This window comes from Taudactylus pleione, unplaced genomic scaffold (assembly GCF_031769625.1).
Source record: "Taudactylus pleione unplaced genomic scaffold, aTauple2 ptg000407l, whole genome shotgun sequence".
Classification (NCBI taxonomy): Eukaryota; Metazoa; Chordata; class Amphibia; order Anura; family Myobatrachidae; genus Taudactylus; species Taudactylus pleione.
Genome location: NW_028284809.1, coordinates 3,087,655 through 3,094,887, shown reverse-complemented (window position 1 = coordinate 3,094,887; position 7,233 = coordinate 3,087,655).

The following is a 7,233-nucleotide window of genomic DNA, read 5'->3' as shown; positions in this document are numbered from 1 at the left end:
ATTTTTGCTTTTCTCGCCCCCAATTGAATATGTTCGCATTAGTGGCAGCGAACAGGCTGCTTGAAATAACAAAATTCAGTGGTAACGGTCCAGGTCCATGAAAACTGAGCTTGTTCTCTTCATTACTCACAAGGATCTGGTATTTATTTCCTTTAGTAATACCTCTTTTCCACCAAAAACCCAGGTCCGACCTGGGTTTTTGGACATGGTTCCAACCCTGGTCAGACCCAGGTCAGACCAATTTACACTGCACCTTTGATCTGGGTTACTTCCAGGTCAGCCCTGTTCACACTGAACTCAGGTCTGCCCTGCTAAACCTGTGAGGTCATAAAAAGTGGGAGGTGACTGCTCCACAACCACCAATCCGCTCATTTTAGGCATGATCCAGATCAGATAACCTGGGTTGCACCGTTTACACTGCACCATTACCTGGGTCCATCCTGGGTCCAACCCTGGTAGCTACCTGGGTTGGATTGCAGGGTCACTTGACCCAGGTTATTTTTCAGGGACCCTTTTACACTAAGCTGCATCCCGGGTAGACCCAGCAAAAACCCAGGTTTTTGCTCTGGTGTAAAAGGGGTATAATATTAGGGAAGGGGAAACTCAGGGATGGTGGAGCGCCGCACTAGGGTGGATTAATAGGGGTAAGTAAATGTAATTATGAAAGATTGAATGATATCTTTTAGACTCTAAACATATAATTTAATCTTTCCTAATTACATTTACTTACCCCTATTAATCCAGCAATACTGTCATTCGTGGGTGCACCCAAAGAGCAATACAACAGGGTATCAAGAAAATGAAAAGGAACATTACTCATAATAGTAGGGGCACACCTCTGAGTAATTATTCAATTATCTAAAAAAATAACCTTTAATTGATATAAATTTAAATAACTTTGGACAACGAAGAAACACAATAATAAGCAACATGTTTCAGCCAAAAGAGATATATAACGTTATTGGTTAACGAGATCACTCCTCATATCGGAATACCAAAATATATCAATGCCTACAACATGATGAAAGAAGAACAAACAAGTCAAACAATATAGCAACAAAGCTGTGAGAACAGTGCTGTTAGTGCAATGTACTGCTGAGGTAGGCGTCGGCGAAAATATATTTGACACATGAAAAAAAGAAAATTTCAGTGAAAAAAACACACAATTAAAAATAGCACCAGACCAAATATAAATAGCCACAAAATATCACTATTCATTCGTATTAATTGAGGCGTCCCTCAATTTATTGGGAATGGGATTGTTTATTCCAACCAGGTATATCATTGAATATGTATACTGTGTCTAGATTGTAAAAAATTAAAGTAGCTGTGCATTTAGATGCAATGGGATCTGCTTTCTCCAGTCTCGCAAAACATTAGACTTTAGATGAGAGTCCCAGTGCAACGGCCCAGTTAAGAAACAATAGGGCTGTTTCTTCTGCCAGCACTGGCTCAGAGCTTAACCCTGTTGCTAGGCAGTGCAGGGTCTCAGCAACAACCGCGGCTGGTGAGAGAACAGCTGAGTGGAGAGATATATATAGGGGAATTCAGTATGGAGCAAAAACTCAGTTTTTGCGTTAATATCGCACCTATGACATCATTATCGCAGGTTTTACTTTTACACCGTATTCAATTTCAAAGACTTTTCAGTGGTTCGAAAAGTCTTTGAAAAAAAACGGGGATAACGTTTCACCACTGAATAGGTGGCGAAAAAAAGTGCAGGATTGGGGTTTAGGGGTGCAGGCTTAAAAAAAATAGCCTGCACCCCTGGGAATGACATTTTAAAAATAACTGTCAAAAAAATAAATAAAAAATAGGGACACCCCAAAAAATTAATTTAAAAATTGGGGTGAAAAAAAAAAAAAAGGGAAAAAATTGTTTAACAATAGGGAAATAGGTTCAGGGCTATTCTGCAAGTATGCGGCAGGTGTTTTCTAGAATAGATTATTAGCGGCAGGTGTTTTCTAGAATAGATTATTAGCGGCAGGTGTTTTCTAGAATAGATTATTAGCGGCAGGTGTTTTCTAGAATAGATTATTAGCGGCAGGTGTTTTCTAGAATAGATTTATAGCGGCAGGTGTATTCTAGAATAGATTATTAGCGGCAGGTGTTTTCTAGAATAGATTATTAGCGGCCGGTGTTTTCTAGAATAGATTTATAGCGGCAGGTGTTTTCTAGAATAGATTATTAGCGGCAGGTGTTTTCTAGAATAGGCTATTAGCGGCAGGTGTATTCTAGAATAGATTTATAGCGGCAGGTGCACAAATGCAGGATTTTTAAAAACTTACTTTAGGGACATCAAAATATGCTAGTACCCATTTTCATGTACCCCAAATTTGATGGAACAAAGTAAAAAAACGAAAAAAATAACCTAAGTGCTCTTCTGCAACACTCCTTCAATGTCGGGAAAAAAACACGTGCTGCGGCTATTTAAATCCCCGACTTTCATTTACAGGCTAAAACGGGGTGCCCATAGTGATCCCCCATGTTTTTACAACATTAGGGGGGTCCTACAATTTTTTTAAGGAAAATTTCGTAACTTTACGCAAATCCCACTTCGCAGGCTCCCGTTTTCGTTAGTTTCATATTGAATACGGGGATAAGCGGGCGCGCACCCGATACTTTATCCCAGGTAAAAGCTCCGATATGAAACGTAAACTTCGACAGCGAAGTTTACGTTTCATATTGAATTCCCCTCATAGTGTCAAAGTCAAATAATTGGATATGATCGCTTACAATTATTATCTGACGATATAGTCGTCTATGGTCGGATGACGTGTTACTAGGACGCTACTTTGCGTTGCGCAATCCAATGCGCACAAATGCGATTCCACAACACACATAAACTGACGCACATAACGTACACATATATATATATATATATACATACATACACATAGACGCTCGTATGTATATTCGCATACGTACACGTAGACGCTCATGCGTACTCACATACATACATTTGCTATTTCAATACACAGATGCACATATGCGAACGCATACATATAAAATGGTTCCCAGTATATATAACAGTGTATATATACTGTATATATATATATATATATATATATATATATATATATAATATGCAGATAGCCGGCACTCCCAACCTGCTCAATATTAACTTGCGTCCGGTGCCCTCCGTGTTACCTCTCCTAAGCAAGTGAGGGCATATGTACATCGATGAAGGCGGCACTCTCGACGACTTAAAAGCAATAAGAAGTTATAAACCAATATGTTATTTTTGGCGTCCACGTATAAATAATATGTTTGGTGGTGGGATTATATGCTAAGGGGCACCAGTCAAAATTTTGCCTAGGGCACCAAATTGGCTAGGGCCGGCTGTGATGATCACGTTGATTACCATCTCCAGAGATTTATGAATATATATGTGATATTTATGACATTAGATATCCTGGAGTTGAGTGATGATTGACTTATGATAACCTTTATGTTTTATGTTGTATGTTTTCGTTTTGTGTGTGGTTTAGATCATTTCTTTTTTCTATATGTAATACATTAAAGACTGTTTATAACAGTAATTTATATTGTGCCCCCAGCAAAAGAGTTTCTTGTTCTTTTTTTTTCAATTATCTCATTGTATCTAAACTCTAGGGCAGTGTTGGCTAACCTTGACACTCCAGCTGTTATGGAACTACATAACCCAGCATGCACTGCTACAGTTTTGCTATTAGGGCATGCTAAAACTGTGGCAGGGCATGCTGGGATATATAGTTCCACAACAGCTGGAGTGTCAAGGTTAGCCAACACTGCTCTAGGGGAGCATCGCCAGCTTTATTATTGATGGCATTAAGTATCGTTGAAATACATCTCAATGTATTTTCTACCACTTAATATATAGTGTTAATTTCTGATTTTAATGATATTTTATTACCTGTGCGGAGACGCTCTCTCTTTTCTTTCTCACCCTCATAAATAACAAGCATAAATGTAAAACATGGACAACCATAGAGTAAGGAGTATTCTGATAACGCTCTCAAATCAGTTGTTCAAAAAGAATTCTAGATATAAAACTTATTAAAACATATTGACACAGTGTAACAAAAATTACTCCATGTATCTCATTGCACGCTACGTGCTGTTCCCACAGTGCCTACATATCCGTGCCTTTCATTGCACGCTACGTGCTGTTCCCACAGTGCCTACATATCCGTGCCTTTCATTGCACGCTACGCGCTGTTCCCACAGTGCCTACATATCCGTGCCTTTCATTGCACACTACACGCTGTTCCCACAGTGCCTACATATCCGTGCCTTTCATTGCACACTACACGCTGTTCCCACAGTGCCTACATATCCGTGCCTTTCATTGCACACTACGCGCTGTTCCCACAGTACCTACATATCCGTGTCTTTCATTGCACACTACGCACTGTTCCCACAGTGCCTACATATCCGTGCCTTTCATTGCACACTACACGCTGTTCCCACAGTGCCTACATATCCGTGCTTGCACACTACACGCTGTTCCCACAGTGCCTACATATCCGTGCCTTTCATTGCACACTACATGCTGTTCCCACAGTGCCTACATATCCGTGCCTTTCATTGCATGCTACGCGCTGTTCCCACAGTGCCTACATATCCGTGCCTTTCATTGCACACTACATGCTGTTCCCACAGTGCCTACATATCCGTGCCTTTCATTGCACACTACATGCTGTTCCCACAGTGCCTACATATCCGTGCCTTTCATTGCACACTACACGCTGTTCCCACAGTGCCTACATATCCGTGTCTTTCATTGCATGCTACACGCTGTTCCCACAGTGCCTACATATCCGTGCCTTTCATTGCACGCTACACGCTGTTCCCACAGTGCCAACATATCTGTGCCTTTCATTGCACACCACATGCTGTTCCCACAGTGCCTACATATCCGTGCCTTTCATTGCACGCTACGCGCTGTTCCCACAGTGCCTACATATCCGTGCCTTTCATTGCACGCTACGCGCTGTTCCCACAGTGCCTACATATCCGTGCCTTTCATTGCACACTACACGCTGTTCCCACAGTGCCTACATATCCGTGCCTTTCATTGCACACTACACGCTGTTCCCACAGTGCCTACATATCCGTGCCTTTCATTGCACGCTACGCCCTGTTCCCACAGTACCTACATATCCGTGTCTTTCATTGCACACTACGCACTGTTCCCACAGTGCCTACATATCCGTGCCTTTCATTGCACACTACGCACTGTTCCCACAGTGCCTACATATCCGTGCCTTTCATTGCACACTACACGCTGTTCCCACAGTGCCTACATATCCGTGCCTTTCATTGCACACTACGCACTGTTCCCACAGTGCCTACATATCCGTGCCTTTCATTGCACACTACACGCTGTTCCCACAGTGCCTACATATCCGTGCCTTTCATTGCACACTACACGCTGTTCCCACAGTGCCTACATATCCGTGCCTTTCATTGCACACTACATGCTGTTCCCACAGTGCCTACATATCCGTGCCTTTCATTGCATGCTACGCGCTGTTCCCACAGTGCCTACATATCCGTGCCTTTCATTGCACACTACATGCTGTTCCCACAGTGCCTACATATCCGTGCCTTTCATTGCACACTACATGCTGTTCCCACAGTGCCTACATATCCGTGCCTTTCATTGCACACTACATGCTGTTCCCACAGTGCCTACATATCTGTGCCTTTCATTGCACGCTACGCGCTGTTCCCACAGTGCCTACATATCCGTGCCTTTCATTGCACACTACATGCTATTCCCACAGTGCCTACATATCCGTGCCTTTCATTGCACACTACATGCTATTCCCACAGTGCCTACATATCCGTGCCTTTCATTGCACACTACATGCTATTCCCACAGTGCCTACATACCCGTGCCTTTCATTGCACTGTGGGAACACTGTTCCCACAGTGCCTACATATCCGTGCCTTTCATTGCACACTACACGCTGTTCCCACAGTGCCTACATATCCGTGTCTTTCATTGCATGCTACGCGCTGTTCCCACAGTGCCTACATATCCGTGCCTTTCATTGCACGCTACACGCTGTTCCCACAGTGCCTACATATCCGTGCCTTTCATTGCACGCTACACGCTGTTCCCACAGTGCCTACATATCCATGCCTTTCATTGCACGCTACGCGGCAGGGGCAAACGCAGGAATTCTAGAGGGGGGTTTCCAAATGCTTAATTTCTGTGCAGAGCAAATAAAATAAATAATAGAAATAGAAATGTACAAGATATTTAAATTTAATAACATATGTTGAATTAAAAAGAGGCATAAAAAGTTGTAGATTAATGTAAAAAATAAATCCATGTTGTAAAACTCTACTAAGCCACCCTTATATTCTATGAAAATAATGCTGGGAACGCATTTAGATGACGGTTTGGTCAACACAGCGATCCACTGTCAGAGCGGCTGTATGGTAAGCTATACACACTTACCAATCAGCTGCTATACTGTATATGTCTGTGCTGACATCAGAACTGGGCGGGCATTTCAATTTGCCTGCCCATTTGTTACGTCAGTGTCGGCAGTCCCTGTACATTGTCTGTGCTGCAGATCTGACCTGATATGTTATGTTATTCCCAGGGGTGGGCCAGGGGGGATAATATTTATTAGATTATGCCAGGCTGTCAGCTTTTCCCAGGGGTGGGGGGATGGGAGGATAATATTTATTAGTTTATGCCATCTGTCTGCTATTCCCATTCCCCCACCCCCCCTGGAATAACATACAGAGGACAGCTGGCATAATGTAATAAATATTATCCTCCCCCCTTCATCCCCCCACCGTATACATGGAGCAGTTGAATGTAATGTTTAATACATTATATCATGAACCCCTCCTGGCTGCCCCGCCGCCCGTGCCTCCTCTCTCCGCTACACACCACACCGCCACCCGCCCCCCCCCCCCCGCGCGCAGTAGAAAATGGCACCATTCAAAAAAAATATTATTGGGACTCCCAGGCCCCGCCGCCTGCCCGCAAGATCCCGGCGCTCCCCCGACACAGCAGTAGCTCAGTAGCTTAAACAATTAAACATTATCCCCCCCGCACCCGGCAGCCACCTACCTCTTGCGGCCGCACTCAACAGCTCCGGAGCCTGGCGCAGTCCACACAGCACGTCGCTGACAGTGTCCAGGGCGGCATGAGAGGTGCTACTGACGTCACGGTGCCTGGCCTGGGAACTGGCTGGGAGGGGCTTGCGCGCTGCAGCTCCCCCT